This window comes from Mobula birostris, chromosome 27, assembly GCF_030028105.1.
Source record: "Mobula birostris isolate sMobBir1 chromosome 27, sMobBir1.hap1, whole genome shotgun sequence".
NCBI classification, from domain to species: Eukaryota; Metazoa; Chordata; class Chondrichthyes; order Myliobatiformes; family Myliobatidae; genus Mobula; species Mobula birostris.
The window spans coordinates 19,668,806-19,685,701 of NC_092396.1; the positions used below are offsets into that span (position 1 = coordinate 19,668,806).

At 41.3% G+C, this 16,896-nt stretch overlaps 1 protein-coding gene across 3 annotated transcripts in view; it reads right to left on the minus strand.

Annotated features, from left to right (window-relative positions):
* The window catches only part of LOC140188546 (matrix remodeling-associated protein 8-like), a 76,466-nt gene that overhangs the window by 36,359 nt on the left and 23,211 nt on the right, over positions 1-16,896 (minus strand). The window lies entirely within an intron of this gene.

Here is a 16,896-nt window from a genome sequence, read left to right on the forward strand (position 1 = left end):
GGTTGATGCTTGCTTGTTGAAGTAAGTGGGGGGAGGAGGAGGAAGAGTCAATGGTTTTGCTGTTGCTTGAGCGCGGGAGAAGGAATTGCTTTGGGAGTCTAACATTTTTCTGTCATTCATTATTTAGGGCTTGATCCTCTCTGTTTCATGGATATCTGAGAAGAGTAAGGATTTCAGGTTGTATATTATATACATTCTCTGATATTAAATTGAACCATTGATGGAGAGCATGTGAAGTGTCATGGGAGGGAGGAGACTGAACCAAGGGGAACAAAATGGAGTTGAGTTATGCAGACACAAGTTCAGAGGGACAGCGGCAGGCAGATACAATGGACCACAATGAAGAATTATGTTTGTGGATCTTGGATAGGAGGTAGAAACAGGCAGTGCTGTGCAAGGGAACAATGAGGCTGGAGGCTGTAGATGGGAGATCTCCAGAAGTGATGAGGTCAGTGATGGTGCAGGAGACAATGGCCTAATGCTTCTCAGTGGGTCTTAGTTAAAGGGTAAGTAAGGGGACTGAGTGACTTTTATAATGTCTGTATGTCTTCTCTTGCTGTCATGTGTAAAAATGCTATTTTCTTCTTTCAATTATGCATTGACATCTAATGTTGTCCCCTTGTGCAAAAAGAGAAGGAATAAGCCTGGAAATGACAAGTCGGTTAGCCTTACATTAGTGGTAGGGACGTTGCTGGAGAAGATTCTGAGGGATGAGATTTATGTTAACTTGGTCAGGCAGGGAAGGAAGAGTTAGTATGATTTTGTGCAGGGGGGATCATGTCTCACAAATTTGAGCTTTTTGAGAAAGTACCTTAGATAACTGATAAAAGCCGGAGTGTTGGCATGGAATTCATGGATTCCAGTAAATCTTTTCACATGGCAGGCTGGTCCAGAAGTCAAAGGTACAAGGGATTCAAGGCATTTTGGCACACTGGATCCATAATAGGTTTGATGATAAGAGGCAGACAGTAATAAAGGATGGGTGTCTTTATGACTGAAAGTCTTTAACAAGTGGTTAACATGAGGGATTTTTGTTGGGATTTTCATTGTGATCTGAATGAGAATGTAGGTGGGTTGATTGGCACATTTACAGACAACATGAAAAATGGATCTGTGGATAGCGAAAAAGGTTATCTATGAATACATAGGTCAGCTGGAATGTTGAATAGAGCAGTACCGGATGAAAGTTAATCGAAACAAATGTGAAGCAATGCATTTTGGAAGTCAAATTCTAGTAGGACATGTAGAGTAATTGGCAGGGACCTTGGAAACATTAATAAACCAAGGCAATGAGTGTAAGTTGGGACATTATGTTGCAGCTGCAGAAAACATCAATTAGACCATGCTTGGAAAGTTGTGTACAGTTCTGGCACACTATGTGAAGGATGAGGTAGCATAGTGAAAGTACAAAAGAGATTCACAGGATGGTGCCTGGAATGGAAGCATGTAGTTATAAGGAGACATAGGATAAGTCGGATTTATACACATTGTATTATAATAGAGTAAGGGGTGACTTTAGGCAGGTTTATAAAATTATGAGGGCCATAGATACAATAATTAGTCTTTTTCCCACCTCTTTTTAAGGTGAGTGTGCAGCAATTTAAAGGCAATCTGATGGGAGGTGAATATTTGAAATGGCTAGATGAAGTGGTAGATCCAGATAGAATTACAATATTTAAAAGGCATTTGCAAGATACTTGAATCGGAAAGGCATAAAGGGATTTGGCTAACACAGGCAGATTGGATTATTGTAGATAGGCATTGTGGTTGGTACGGATGAGATGACCCAAAGTGGGCTTATTTCGTTGCTGTATGATTCTATGATTATGTTACTATCTCTAAATCATCAATAATTCTAATTTACTCTGTGCTTGAATATCCTTATTAAATTGGTAAATTGGGTTATTATTGTCACATGTACTGAAGTACAGTGAAAAGCATGTCTTGCCCACCATCCATACCAATCAAATCATTACAAAAGGGCATTGAGGTAGTATCAGGTAAAAAAAAATAACAGTACAGAATAAAGTGTTACAATTACAGAGAAAGTGCAGTACAGACTGCAATAGGTGCAAGATCACAGTAAGGTTGTGAGGCCAAGGGTCCATCTGATCATACTAGGGAACAATTCAATAGCATTGTACCAGCAGGATAGAAGCTGTCTGAGACGGGTGGTGTGTGCTTTCAGGTTTTTGTTTCTGCTGCTGGATGGGAGAGAGGAGAAGAGAGAATGTCGTGGTGGTTGGGGTCATCGATATGCCGGCTGCATTACTGAGGCTGCAAGAAGTCTGCACAGAGTCTCTGGTGGGGAGGTTGGTTCCTGAGATGTATGGAGCTCTGTCCACCACTCTCTGTAGTTCCTTGCAGTCATGGACAGAACAGTTGCCTTACCAGTCTGTGATGCAATTGGATAGGATACTTTGGTGCTTTGATAAAAATTAGTAAGGGTCAGAAGACATGCCTCCTGAGAAGTGGAGGAGTGATTAGCTTTCTATGCCTTGGCATCAACATGGTTGGAACAGAACAGCTATGAGTGAAGTCAGCTCCTCGGTAAACAGGAGCATTCGGCCTGCCTCATTCCTAAAGTCAATAACCAGCTCTTCTGACTTTGAGAGAGAGGTAGTTATAATGACATTAAGCCACGAGGCTTCCTGTAGATCAGAATCTGGCTGCACAGTCGTGAGTGTATAGACAACAGAGTACAGACTGAGCACACAGCCTTGTGGGGTACCACTGTTAAGTATAACTGTGGTGAAAGTGCTTCTGCCTTTCCTTACTGATTGTGGTTTGTTGGTCAGGAAGTTAAGGATCCAATTGCAAAGGGAAGTATTGAGTCCCAGCTCTAGGAGTATGGAGATGAATTTGCTTGGAAATATTTAAGGCAGAGCTGTTTTCAGTAAACAATAGTCTAACATGAGTGCCTATACTGTCTAGATGCACCAGAGACAAGTGTCTGCTGCCATAGACCTGTTTTGGCAGTAGGCAAATTGCAGTGGATTAAGGTTGTCTGGGTGCCAGGATCTAATGCATGCCATGACCAACCCCTCAAAACACTTCAGGACTATCCTAAAAATATTAACGTTCAAAAATATTCAGTTCTTAATCTCAAGGTTAAACCTTGGACCACCTAGACAGCAAAGATGCATAGATCAGGATACTCTTTCAGCTCGGCATTCAATACTAACATCACCTCAAAACTAACCAATAAGCTTTAAGACCTTGGCCTCAGTACCTCCTTGTGCAATTAGATCCTCGATTTCCTCAAGTCAGTTCAGATTGGCAACAACATTTCCTCCACAATCTGCATCAGCACAGGTGCGCCACGAGGCTGTGTGCTTAGCCCCCTGCTCTACTCGCTTTATACTTATGTCAGTGAGACTAAGCTCCAAACCCATATTTAAGTTTGTTGACGACACCAGTGTTGTGGGCCGAATCAAAGGTGGTGATGAATCTGCATACAGGCTATAAGACATAGGAGCAAAATTAGGACATTTGGTCCATCGAGTCTGCTCCGCTATTCAATCGTGGCCGATCCTTTTATCCCCTCCTCAACTCCATTCCCCGGCCTTCTCTCCATAACCTTTGATGGCATGTCCAATCAAGAACCTATCAATCTCTGCCTTGAATACACCCAACGACCTGGCCTCCACAGCTACATGACGTAACAAGTTCCTCAAATTCTCCACCCTCTGGCTAAAGAAATTTCTCCACATCTCTGTTTCAAATGGATATCCCTCTATTCAGAAGCTGTGGCCTCTTGTCCTAGACTCCCCTACCATGGGAAACACCCTGTCCACATCCACTCTGTCTAGGCCTTTGAAAGGTTTCAATGAGATCCCCCTTCATCTTTCTAAGTTCCAGCGAATACAGACCCAGAACAATCAAACATTCCTCGTATGATAACTCTTTTATTCCTGGAATCATCCTTGTGAACCGCCTCTAGACCTTCTCCAATGCCAGCACATCTTTTCTTAGATGAGGAGCCCAAAACTGTTCACAATACTCACAGTGAGATTGCACCAGGGCCTTATAAAGCCTCAGCATCACATCTCTGCTCTTGTATTCTAGACCTCTTGAAATGAATGCTAACACTGCATTTGCCTTTCTTACCATTGACTCTACCTGCAAGTTAACCTTTAGGGTATTCTGCACAAGGACTCCCAAGTCCCTTTGCATGTCAGGTTTTTGGATTTTCTCTCTGTTTAGAAAATAGTCTGCACATTTATTTCTACTACCAAAGCGCATGACCATGCATTTTCCAACGTTGTATTTCATTTGCCACTTTCTTGCCCATTCTCTGAATCTGTCTAAATCCTTCTGCAGCCTATCAGTTTCCTCAATACTACCTGCCCCTCCACCAATCTTCGTATTATCTGTAAACTTGGCAACAAAGCCATCTATTCCATTATCTAAATTGTATCAAGCTTTAAGTTCCTTGGTGTCCACATTTCCGAGGATCTCACCTGGTCCCTGAACTCCTCCATCCTGATCAAAAAGGTGCAACAGCGCCTTTATTTCCTGCGGAGCATCAAGAAAGCTCACCTCTGTCCCAGGATACTGACGGACTTTTACCGCTGTACCATTGAGAGCATACTCACCAACTGCATCTAGGTGTAGTATGACAATTGTCCTGTATCAGACCACAAGGCACTCCAGCGTGTGGTGAAAACTGCCCAGCGGATTATCGGCACCCAATAGCCCACCATTGAGTACATCTACCATAAACGCTGCCTAGGCAGGGTGAAAAGCATTATCAAGGATGCATCTCACCCTAACCATGGAATTTTACTCTCCTCCCATCCGATAGGCACCACAGGAGTCTCTGCTCCTGCACCAGCAGGCTCAGGAACAGCTTCTTCCCTGAGGCTGTGACACTGCTGAACCTCTCATCACAGCACCAAGCAGTATTGCACCCATATTGTACTGTTTCAGTACTTTTATATTTGTATGCTGTAGTAGTTTTTATTCGCAGTTATTTTGTAAATAATACTATTCTTTTGCACTTCTGGTCAGATGCTAATTGCATTTCATTGGTTTTGTATCTGTACTCGGCACAATGACAATAAGGTTGAATCTAATCTAAATCTTTGATATACAGCATAAAGAGAAGCTGTCCCAACAGCGACCCCTGAGGAAAACCAATAGACACTGGCAGCCAACCAGACAAGGATCCTTTTATTCCAACTCACTGCTGCCTACCAATCAGCCAATGCTCTAACCATGTTAGTAACTTTGCTGTAATACCATGGGCTCTTAACTTGGTAAGCAACCTCACGTGTGGTACCTTGTCAAAGGCCTTCTGAAACTCCAAATATACAACATCCACTGCATTCCTTTATCTACCCTACATGTAATCTCAAAAGAGTTCCAACAGGTTCGTCAGGCAAGATTTTCCCTTAAGGAAACCATGCTGACTTTTTCCTATCTTGTTGTCCTGTGTCACCAAGTACTCCATAACCTCATCCTTAGCAATTGCCTCCAACATTTTCCCAACCACTGAGGTTAGCCTAACTGGTCTATAATTTCCTTTCTGCTGACCTCCTCCTTCCTTAAAGAGTGGAGTGGCATTTGCAATGTTCCAGTTCTCTGGCACCATGCCAGAGTCCGATGATTTATGAAAGATCATTGCTAATGTCTTCACAATCTCTAATGCCACCTCTTTCAGAACCCTAGGGTGCAGTTCATCTGATCCAGGTGACTCATGTACCCTCTTTGAGCACCTTCTCCCTTGTAATAGTAACTGCACTCACTTCTCTTCCCTCACACACTACAATATCTGGCACACTGCTTGTGCCTTCCACAATGAAGACTGATGCAAAATACTCATTTAGATCATTTGCCATCTCCTTGTCTATTATTATATCTCCGGCCTCATTTTCTAGTGGGCCTATATACACTCTCATTTCTCTTTTATTTTTTTACATACTTGAAGAAGCTTTTACTATTCACTTTGATATTGTTTGCTAGCTTGCTTTCATATTTCATCTTTTCCCTTCTAATGATCCTTTTAGTTGCTCTCTGCAGGTTTTTAAAAGCTTCCCAATCCTCTGTCTTCCCAATAACTGTTGCTTTGTTGTATGCCCTCTCTTTTGCTTTAACATTAACTTTGACATCCCTGTCAGCCAAGGCTGTATTATTTTGCCATTTAGGATTCCTTTGTTTTTAGAATACATCTGTCCTGCACCTTTCTCATTTTTCCCAGAAACACACGCCGTTGCTGCTCTGCTGTCATCTCTGCCAGCAGCTCCTTCCAATTTACTTTGGCCAAATCCTCTCTCATACCACTGTAATTTTCTTTGCTCCACTGAAATACTGCTACATTAGACTTTACTTTCTCTCTGTCAAATTTCAAGTTGAACTCAATCATATTGTGATCACTGGCTTCTGTGGGCTCTTTTACTTTAAGATCCCTGATCGCCTCTGGTTCATTACATTACACCCAATCCAATATAACTGATCCCCTAGTAGGCTCAACAACAAACTGCTCTAAAAAGCCATCTCGTAGGCATTCAACAAACTCACTGTCTTGAGATCCATTACCAACCTGATACTCCCATCTCCCAAGACTATCATAGCATTGCCTTTTTGACACGCCTTTTCTATTTCCTGTTGTAATCTGTGGTCCACATCCCAGCTATTGTTGGGAGGCCTGTATATAACTGCCATCAGGGTCCTTTTACCCTTGCAGTTTCTTAACTCAACCCACAAGGATTCAACATATTCTGATCATATGTCATATCTTTCTACTGATTTGATGCTATTCTTTACCAGCAGAACCACACCAGGCCCTCTGCCTACCTTCCTATCCCTCCCACACAACCTTGGACATCTAGCTCCCAACTACAACCATCCTTCAGTCATGATTCAGTGATGGCCACACATCATACCTGACTATCTGTAATAGTGCAACAAGATCATCCACCTTATTTCTTATACTCCATGCATTGAGATATAACACTTTTAGTGCTGTATTTACTACCCTTTTTGACTCTGCATCCCTAATGCACTTATACTCACCCTGCTGGCTACAATTTTGCGCTATCATCTGCCTACCCTTCCTGACAGTCTGACTGCAGACTATCTTTGCTTTTTTACCATCTATCCTATCTTGAGTCCCTTCACTCTAGTTCCCACCCTCCTGTCAAATTAGTTTAAACCTCCCTCCCCCCCAACAGCTCTAACAAACCTGCCCACAAGAATATTGGTCCCCCTCGGGTTCAGGAGCAACCCATTCCTTTTGTAGAGGTCATACCTCACCCAGAAGAGATTCCATGATCCAAGAACCCGAAGCCCTGCCCACTGCACCAGCCTCTCAGCCACGCATTTATCTGCCAAATCATCCTGTTTCTACCCTCCCTAGCATGTGGCACAGGTAGCAATATAGGAGTACGTTTGAAAATTTGGCTGAGTGGTGCCATAACAACAATCTTTTACTCAATGTCAGCAAGACCAAGGAGCTGATGTTGACTTCAGGAGGAGGAAATTGGAGGTCCATGAGCCAGTTCTCATCGGGGGATCAGAGGTGGAGAGGGTCACCAATTTTAAATTCCTCAGTGTTATCATTTCAAAGGATCTGTCCTGGGCCCAGCATGTAAGTGCCATTATGAAGAAACCTCTACTGCCTTAGAAGTTTGCAAAGATCTAGCATGATATATAAAACTTTGACAAACTGCTATAGATGTGTGGTGGAGAGCATATTGATTGGTTGCAGCACAGCCTGGTATGGACACACCACTGTCCTTGAACGGAGAAACCTGCAAAAAGTACATTACAGCTAAAGCCCTCCTCACCAATGAGCACATCTTCACAGAGTGCTGCCACAGGAAAGCAGCATCCATTATCAAGGACCCCCACCACCAAGGTCATGCTCTCTTCTTGCTGCTGCCATCAATCAGGTGCAAGGTACAGGAGCCTCAGGACTCACAACACTAGGTTCAGGAACAGTTATTACCCCTTTACCATCAGGCTCTTGAACCAGAGGAAATAACTTCATTTTCCCAATCAATGAAATGCTACCACAACCTATGGACTCACTTTCAAGGACTCTTCATCTCATAGTCTCGATATTTAATGCTTAGTTACTTGTTACTATTTCTTTTCTTTTTTGTATTTGTACAATTTGTTGTCTTTTGCACATTGTTTGTTCTTCCTGTTAGGTGCGGCCTTTCATTTATTCTATTGCATTTCTTGAATACCTGGAAGAAAACAAATCTCAGGATTGTATATGGTGATATGTATGTATTTTGATAATAAATTTACCCTGAACTTTGAACTTCAAGTTTGGAAGGAATCCTTTCAATATAGGGATTCTGGCTATAATATGATATATAAAATTAAAACCAAAGATGAGCAGTTGCATTCAAATAGAGACTTTGTTGAAAGAAAGAGAGTGGTTACAACATGAAAGGAAGCCAATTGGCACAGTGTTTATACCAGTTCTGATAAGTATAACCCAGCTAGTTCAACTTTCGGATCCCCTCTACACAGACCTACAGTCTTTCCTTTCAATTTCTTGTCAACCTATCTTTCACATGCTACAATTGACTAAGCTTTCACTGTTATCCTGAGAAACGCATTCAGACCATGACCACTTCCAATGTAAAGAATTTCTTTTCTTAACAGTATGTCACTTTGTTTTCTTCCACCAAAAAGCTTTGTTCTATGTTCACTAGATCTTGATCCCTCTGCAGATGGAAAAACTTTCTCTGTGTCTACTCAAACAAATCTCCACCCAGCTACTTCAGTCCATCCACATAGCTACAGTCTAGAGATTCCCAACCTTTCCTATGCCATGGACCAATACCATTAAACAAAGGGTCTACAGACCCCAGGTTGAGAACCCCTGTACATAGACCCTCATTGTTGGAATCAATTTGGTAAATATGTTCCACGCTTTCTCAGTCTTTATATTTTCCCCAAAATGTGGTGCCATACCTAGACATTCTCTGAACAAAGTCGAATCATTATTTTTGTATGTTCATCATGACTTCTTTGCCCTTGTACTGAATGAAAATTTTAAAAAACTGCAGATTTTAGATATCTGAAATAAAAATAGAAACAAAGACTCAGTTGGTCAAGCAGTATTTGTAGAAAAAAAATTATCAATATATCAGGCTGAGACCCTTCAATTGATGAAGTGCCAGTAGGAGGTGGTCAGTAACGTAAGAAATGAGTGAAGCAACAGGACATCAATGCTATTTCTCATGCCTCAGTGTTAAATTTCATCTGCCACCAATCTGCCAATTCCATCAACTTGTGTTTATTGCCTTGATGTTCTATAATATCCTCATCTCTAAATTTGTAAACTGTGCCTTGTACATTCACATCCAACTTACTGATATATTGTTTTAAAAAGCAGCGACCCTTGTATTGACCACTTCTACTGTTTTGTTATTGTTTTCGCTAGCTAATGTTCTATCCATGTTGCTCTAGATGAAGTGGGAAGGGGAAAGATGAATTGTGTTTGGGTCAAGAAGTTGAAGTGAGCAAATTTACTTTGCTCAAGATCACAGGCCACTGTGCCAAGGCCGGAAAGCACTTCAAAGATGAAATTTAAAAAAAAAAAAAATCAGATTTCAAAAGCAAAATGCAAAAGTAAACTGATAGTGAGTGATCATGTATCAGAGAAGCATCATCATATTCAATGCTTTGAATAGAAAAGAAAAGGTAGAAATGGGTTGATAATTAGATAAAACCAGGTTAGGAGGCGCTTTTTTTTCCTGAAGAGAGGGGTTGATGGCTGATTTAAAAATATGAGGGATGGGAGAACAACAGCTGAGGATGAAGAACTAACAGTAACAAAATTGTTGGCATGAAGGTAAGTTGTGTAGTCAACATAGGAAGGTGAACTGGAGATGTTTCTTCTAAATAAGTTGAGGTCAGAGGAGGAGACAGGAGTTTGGAGAGGAAAAAGTGATTTCAGGACTAAGCTGTTAGCATGGAGAGAAATGGCCCAATAGCCAAGAACGAAGAATCAAAGACAACTGAACCATTTACCTTAGCCTTAGTGACAAAAAGCTCTCTGAAACTCTTCACAATTATTGTAGGAAATGAGGGTAGAGAATTCACTGTTGATTAAATATCATCAATGTCTATGTTAAAACCCATTTCAAGTGGAACACCCAACAGAACTTTAAGAGATTCTCTCAAAGAGACAGAAATGTTTTGGTAAAAACACATTTGTGGGAACCAATATTATGCTCCTTCTATTTACAATAACTCTCTAGGTATGCTAATAACTGATTTGACTTCAGTAAGATCAAACTACATTTTTGCAAAATAGCAAAGAGAAAATTGGCACTCTCTAGCTATACTTCACAGCAGTGAATTGTTCATTAACTTTGTGTGAAAGAAATAACTGATGGAAGAAACTGGGTAGCGTTGGAATTCTAATACACAATTCAATAGCCCATAGCAGTTTGACTAGTTGCATTAACATTCATACTCATACTTCATTATCATGATTGCAGCTGCCAGCCAGTGCCAAAACCACCGCTAACAATAGCAATGCACATTCACATAGGGGTCCAGGAAGCCATTCTGATCCATCATAAAGTAGCAGTGATCAGTAATGATGACACTTCTCAAAAACTTCAGAAAGCTCAGACGTACGGTAAAGGTCAATTAAGGCATCACTCAACAACTGCACCACTGACTCAAAATGTTAACTGTTATATACACACATCAATCTTATAACACCCATTTCTACTAATCAAAATTCCCACCTAATATTAATATGCCTCACCACACCACCACGCATTTATCACCGCTTCATCAAACACACCCTATGTATCACAATTTACACACACACCCAGCTATTTAACTATGGCAAGCACAATGAAGTTCAAAGTTCAAAAAAACTTATTATCAAAGAACATATATCATCTTATACAACGCTGAGATTCATTTTCTTGCAGGAAAACTCAATAAATCCATAGAATAATAGCCATAACAGAATCAATAAAAGACCACGCCAACTTGGGCATTCAACTAGTGTGCAAAAGACAAGAAACTGTGCAAATACAAAAAGAAAGAAATAATAATAATAAACATATAAACAATAAATATTGAGAACATGAGATGGATAGTCCTTGAAAAGAGTCCAAAGAACATTTGGGAACATTTCAGTAATGGGCAAGTGAAGCTGAGTGATTTTATCCCCTTCGGTTCGAGAGCCTGATGGTAACTATTGCTGAACCTGGTGGTGTGAGTTCCGAGTCTCCTGTACCTTCTTCCTGACGGCAGCAATGAGAAGACAGCGTGTCTTGGGTGGTGGGGGTCTCTGGTGATGGATGCTGCTCTCATGTGACGGCATTTCGTACAGATATGCTCAATAATGCGTTTGAGGAAACAGGGTTTTAAACTCCCTATACCGACTATCTTGCTGGCAAACGTGCAGTCTCTGGTGAATAAAATCAATGATCTCAGAGCCAGGGTGCTGAATCAGAGGGACATTAGGACCACGTCTGTCCTTTGTTTCATGAAATCCTGCACCAAGGGCATGCCGTTTTCTCACTGTTACCATCAGGTAGGAGGTACAGAAGCCTGAAGGCACACACTCAGCCATTCAAGAACAGCTTCTTCCCCTTTGCCATCCGATTCCTAAATGGACATTACTTTTTAAAAAAAATATACAGTATTTCTGTTTTTGCACATTTTTAAAATTCTATTCAGTACACATAATTGATTTACTTGTTTATTTATTCTTATGTTTTATTTTATTTATTATTATTACTTTTTCTCCCTCAGCTAGATTATGTATTGCATTGAACTGCGGCTGCTAAGTTAACAAATTTCACATCACGTGCCGGTGATAATAAACCTGATTCTGATTCTGATTCTAGTGGGAAGGGCTTTACCAGTGGCGTATCTAAGGTTTGGCAGGTATGGCACATGTCCTGGGCACCACATGAAGGTGGGAAGCCACTGAGCAGTTTCTATTAAAGTCAGACAAGCCATCCTCGGATAGTGAAAAAAGAATTTTCTTCAGATGTATAATCTGTCTTTGATTATCATGGGTGAGAAGCAATAGGATGGCCTTATTTCAGAGCATTGTGTAAGAAGACCATGAAAAGTTTCTTCACGAAGAAGACGGAAAGTGGAGCTGAAGGACGGAAGAGATGAAAGTTGGAAGCGGAGATAGCCAAGAAGTCGAGCAAGTTCTTCATGCCCTTCTTTGAAAAGCCCGGAACAAGTAGTTCAACACATTCCATGGAGTTGCCTGCACCTGCTACAAGTTTCTTAGAATCCGAAGGTGGATCAAGTACAAATGTGTCACAGGCTGAGGAGGAAGTCAGGTCAAATAAATCCGAGTATGACGAGATTAAGAGTGAGGCTGCCACAGAGAACGTGGACATGACAGGAGAGGAAGACGATGGTGGTGGTGGTGATGTTAAGTTTATTGACGAGATTTTACCTGCAGGATCCTCGCATGAACTTCCACGATGCTGCCCTGGATTTGAAAGCCCTCTGAGATAATTTTTAAGATGAAAGAGAAGTGTTGGTCAGTGAGTCACTCGAAGAAGGAGTCGGTCTCTGTCAAGAATGGAATATTGAAGTTGAAAGACTTCAGAGACAAAAGAAATGAATGGCTGATGACAACTCAAGAGACGCTGGGTTAACAGCTAAGGAGGAAATGGAAAGAGTCATGAAGGGAACACTCGACCGTCTTCACAGAGAAATGGATGAAAGGTTCGCTCGTCTGCTCAACACTGACACCAAGTTTGGGTTCCTTCTTGATGTTGAGGGACTGTGTTACGGCGCCGACAGTAAGGACCTAAAGAAGAAGTGTGAAAATTTGGGCGAATTGTACAGCTCTGATGTTGATGGACAGCAGCTATATGAAGAAATTTTGGATTGCAGAGTGTTGCTATCAAGGCGGGTCAATATGAAAATATCAAGACCTGAAGAGCTTCTTGAACTTATTGTTCAGTATGGAGATGAGAGCATCTTCCCCAGTCTTCACATTGCTATTCAGATAATGCTAACCATCGCCGTTTCCATCGCCAGCTGTGAGAGGTCATTCAGCAAGTTAAAACTAATACTTTCATATTTGAGAGAGCCTCCATGGGTCAAGGCAAACTCTGTGATCTTGCTCTGCTGAGTGTAGAAAGAGAAGAAACTGAAAAAACTGACTTTGATCACATCATAGACCAATTTGCATCAGTTATAAGGAAGCAAGGAAGGTGCAGTTATAATTTTCATGTAGTGCCATAACTTGTTAATTAAAAGATTAACGAGCTTAACTTGTATTTTTGAGCTGATGTTATGGTAAAGTTATCTAAAAGATGGGTGTCAGATGTTTGGACGGGGCACAATTTCAGTGCTTGCCATAGGCGCTATTTTCCGTAGATACGCCCCTGGGCTTTACCCATGATGGACTGGGCCGCATCCACTACTTTTTGTAGCATTTTCAGTTCAAAGGCATTGGTGTTTCCATACCAGGCTGTGATGCAGCCAGTCAGTATACTCTCCACTACACGCCTACAGAAGATTGTCAAAGTTTTAAATATTATGCTGAATCTTCGCAACCTTCTCAAGAAGTTGAAGCACTGCAATGCTTTCTTAGAAATTGTACTTACGTGCCGGGCCCAGGACAGGTTCTCCAAGATAATAACACTGAGGAATTTAAAGTTGCTGACCCCCTCCAAGTTTGATCCTCCGATGAGGACTGGCACACCTTATATTCCGTCTGGGTAACAACACCTTATATTCCGTCTGGGTAACAACATCTTATATTCCGTCTGGGTTCAGGTTGGAGGAACAACACCTTATATTCTGTCTGGGTAGCCTCCAACCTGATGGCATGAACATCGACTTCTCTAACTTCCGCTAATGCCCCACCTCCCCCTCGTACCCCATCTGTTACTTATTTTTATACACACATTCTTTCTCTCACTCTCCTTTTTCTCCCTCTGTCCCTCTGAATATACTCCTTGCCCATCCTCTGGGTCCCCCCCCACCACCTCCTTGTCTTTCTTCCCGGACCTCCTGTCCCATGATCCTCTCGTATCCCTTTTGCCTATCACCTGTCCAGCTCTTGGCTCCATCCCTCCCCCTCCTGTCTTCTCCTATCATTTTGGATCTCCCCCTCCCCCTCCAACTTTCAAATCCTTTACTCACTCTTCCTTCAGTTAGTCCTGACGAAGGGTCTCGGCCTGAAACGTCGACTGCACCTCTTCCTAGAGATGTTGCCTGGCCTGCTGCGTTCGCCAGCAACTTTTATGTGTGTTACTGGCACACGGGCCCTGGTTTCCTTCTCCTGAAGCCAATAATCAGCTCCGTAGTCAACAGGCACAATCCATCACATCCGTTAATCAACCTCCTCCCCCACCACCACTGCCACTTCATTCCTGTTTCTCCTGCAGAGAAATTGCACGTAATTGCTGCCAGCAGCAGTTAACTAGTGTTAATCTCTGGCTAAACAGCCTGGTTGAGGAAGTAACTGACATTATCGGAGTGGTTTGTACAAACTCCATGGCCAGTGGCAGCACAGAAATCTTTGAGCATGTCAAATTTAGTTCACAGCTCCATCCCTAAACCACCCCCTTACCCTTAGTTCTCCATCATTTTTGAAAACTTTCAGATTTATAAGCTTCAGATGATGTTTATTTACAATTTTTGTATTTTTATAATTTTGCTTGCTAAGAGAATTGAGCATTGTTGGCTAGTCTGTACAGAATGATCATTCCTAGAAGTTCATGAGATGGTGATAAGGAGCCCTCTTCTTAAGCCATTCAATAGGAAATGAAAGCATTATTTCCAAGTCAGGTCAGTAAGTAATGTTGGGGGCCAAACTGCAGTGCTAGTAAAAGAAAACACCAATAATCTGCTGTCTGACTGTTTGTCCTGATGGTTCAGCAACTGGCTGGAACTATAACAGATCCAGGCATTAAGATCTCTGCTTCACTATATCTGTACAGCTACAGAAATTTGCGAGTGTCTTTGGTGACATACCAATTCTCCTCAAACTCCTATGAAATATAGCTGCTGTCATGCCTTTGTAATTGCATCAATGTGTTGGACCCAGAAGATGTTGACACCAAGGAACTTGAAACTGCTCACGCTTTCCAGTTTTGATCCCTTAATGAAGACTGGTGTGTGTTCCCTAGACTTCTCCTTCTTGAAGTCCACAATCAATTTCTTGGTCTTAATGACATTGAGTGCAAGGTTGTTGTTGCAGCACCACTCAAACAGCTAATCCATCTCAATCCTGTAAGCCCCCTCATCAATAGTTGTGTTGTCGGTAAATTTATAGATGGTGTTTGAGCTGTGACTAGCCACACAATCATGGTTATAGACTCTACACCCATTATTATGTGGCTAGGCACCCACTGTAGGGAAATTAGAGCAGTGGGCTAAGCACGAATCCTTGAGGTGCACAAGTGTTCATTGTCAGCGAGGAGGAGATGCTATTTGTAATCCGTATCTTTTAACCAAAGCCTTAATTTATTTCTGCAATGGAGTTCCCTTACATCTTAGATCAAGTTATCTTCCTCTTTGTAGAGTACTTACACAGTACGGCTAATTTGAAAATACAGACACCCTAAGCAATCACCTGCAACACTAGAAGATCATCGAGAATCACTTTCAGAAATGCAGGTTGAGTTGGAATGGAGGGACTTCTTCCTGTTAAGGCTATTTCTTGTGTATCAAAGCAGTCATATACCCTGTATAACATTAGTAGTATCAAATTAGCATGACACTAAACATTACTAAATACCTTCATGACGTATTTTCAGTACGCAGAAACAATATATTACTATGACATTCAAATTCCTGGTTATACTATTAATGTGAATCCATGATTCCGAAACAAAATTTTAAGCAAACTGGTGCCCAATACACACAAAATCTATCATATGGTTTAATTTTGCAGACCTTGTTTATTGACACAATGATCAATGATCATTCTACATTGCATAATGAAACCATATACCTTTCTAACGGATTGACAACCAGTTATCAATTGCCAATGATTTGAAATCCGAGTATTTCATAAAACAGATATTGACAATTTATGATTAAATGGGAGGAGCAGTCCTGAGTCATGCTTGATGTCATCAGACTCCAAGACCTTTGGAACATAATGAATTTACTTCAAATAGCTAATTTTCATGATCAGTAAAATATAAAGTTTAAACTCTGTCATTTAAACTTTTATGTTCGAGCCTATACAGCTTGGGGCTTTTCGGAGTTCAATTCTGGTGCTGTTATGTAAGGAGTCTCTGTATGTCCTCCCCATGGAATGCGTAGATTTTCTCCGGGTTCTTTGGTTTCTTCCAACAGTCCAAAGACGAATGGGTAGGTTAATTGGTCACTATAAATTGTCACATGATTAGATTAGGGTTAATCAGGTTTGTCGGGGATTGCTAGGGCAGAGTGGCTTGAAGGGCCAGTAGCGCCTACTCTTCGCTGTATTGTTAAATAAATAAACAATCAAACAAATGTACTTTCTTTATGGTGGATTTGCTTTGCCCAAAAGTCACTACATTGTGGAACAGTTACCAGGGGAGGTGTATTTTAACGGGGTCAAGAAACAATTAGATACATTTCGAGAAAGGACTTGAAAGAGGTAGTTTTGTAAAAAAGGGAGAAGGTGAGCAGGTAGAGTTGGATGGGAATGAGATAGGTTGGTGGCATTGATATCCAAAATAGATGGAATGGTTGGCCATAACTACCCTTTCCTGTTTTGATGTGCCAGAGAATTCAACTAGCCAAAAATCTAAGGGGATTTAAAAAAAATCAAAACAATGGCAGATCTACTTGCAAATTAAGTTTGTATCTGGTCTACTCCTGAGCACAGACTGTAATACAACTTGTTACCAGCCCAATTTAGTCAAATGAAGATTTTCTAGCTGTTTGCACTGGGAAGTCTGCCCACTGAAACTGGCATGG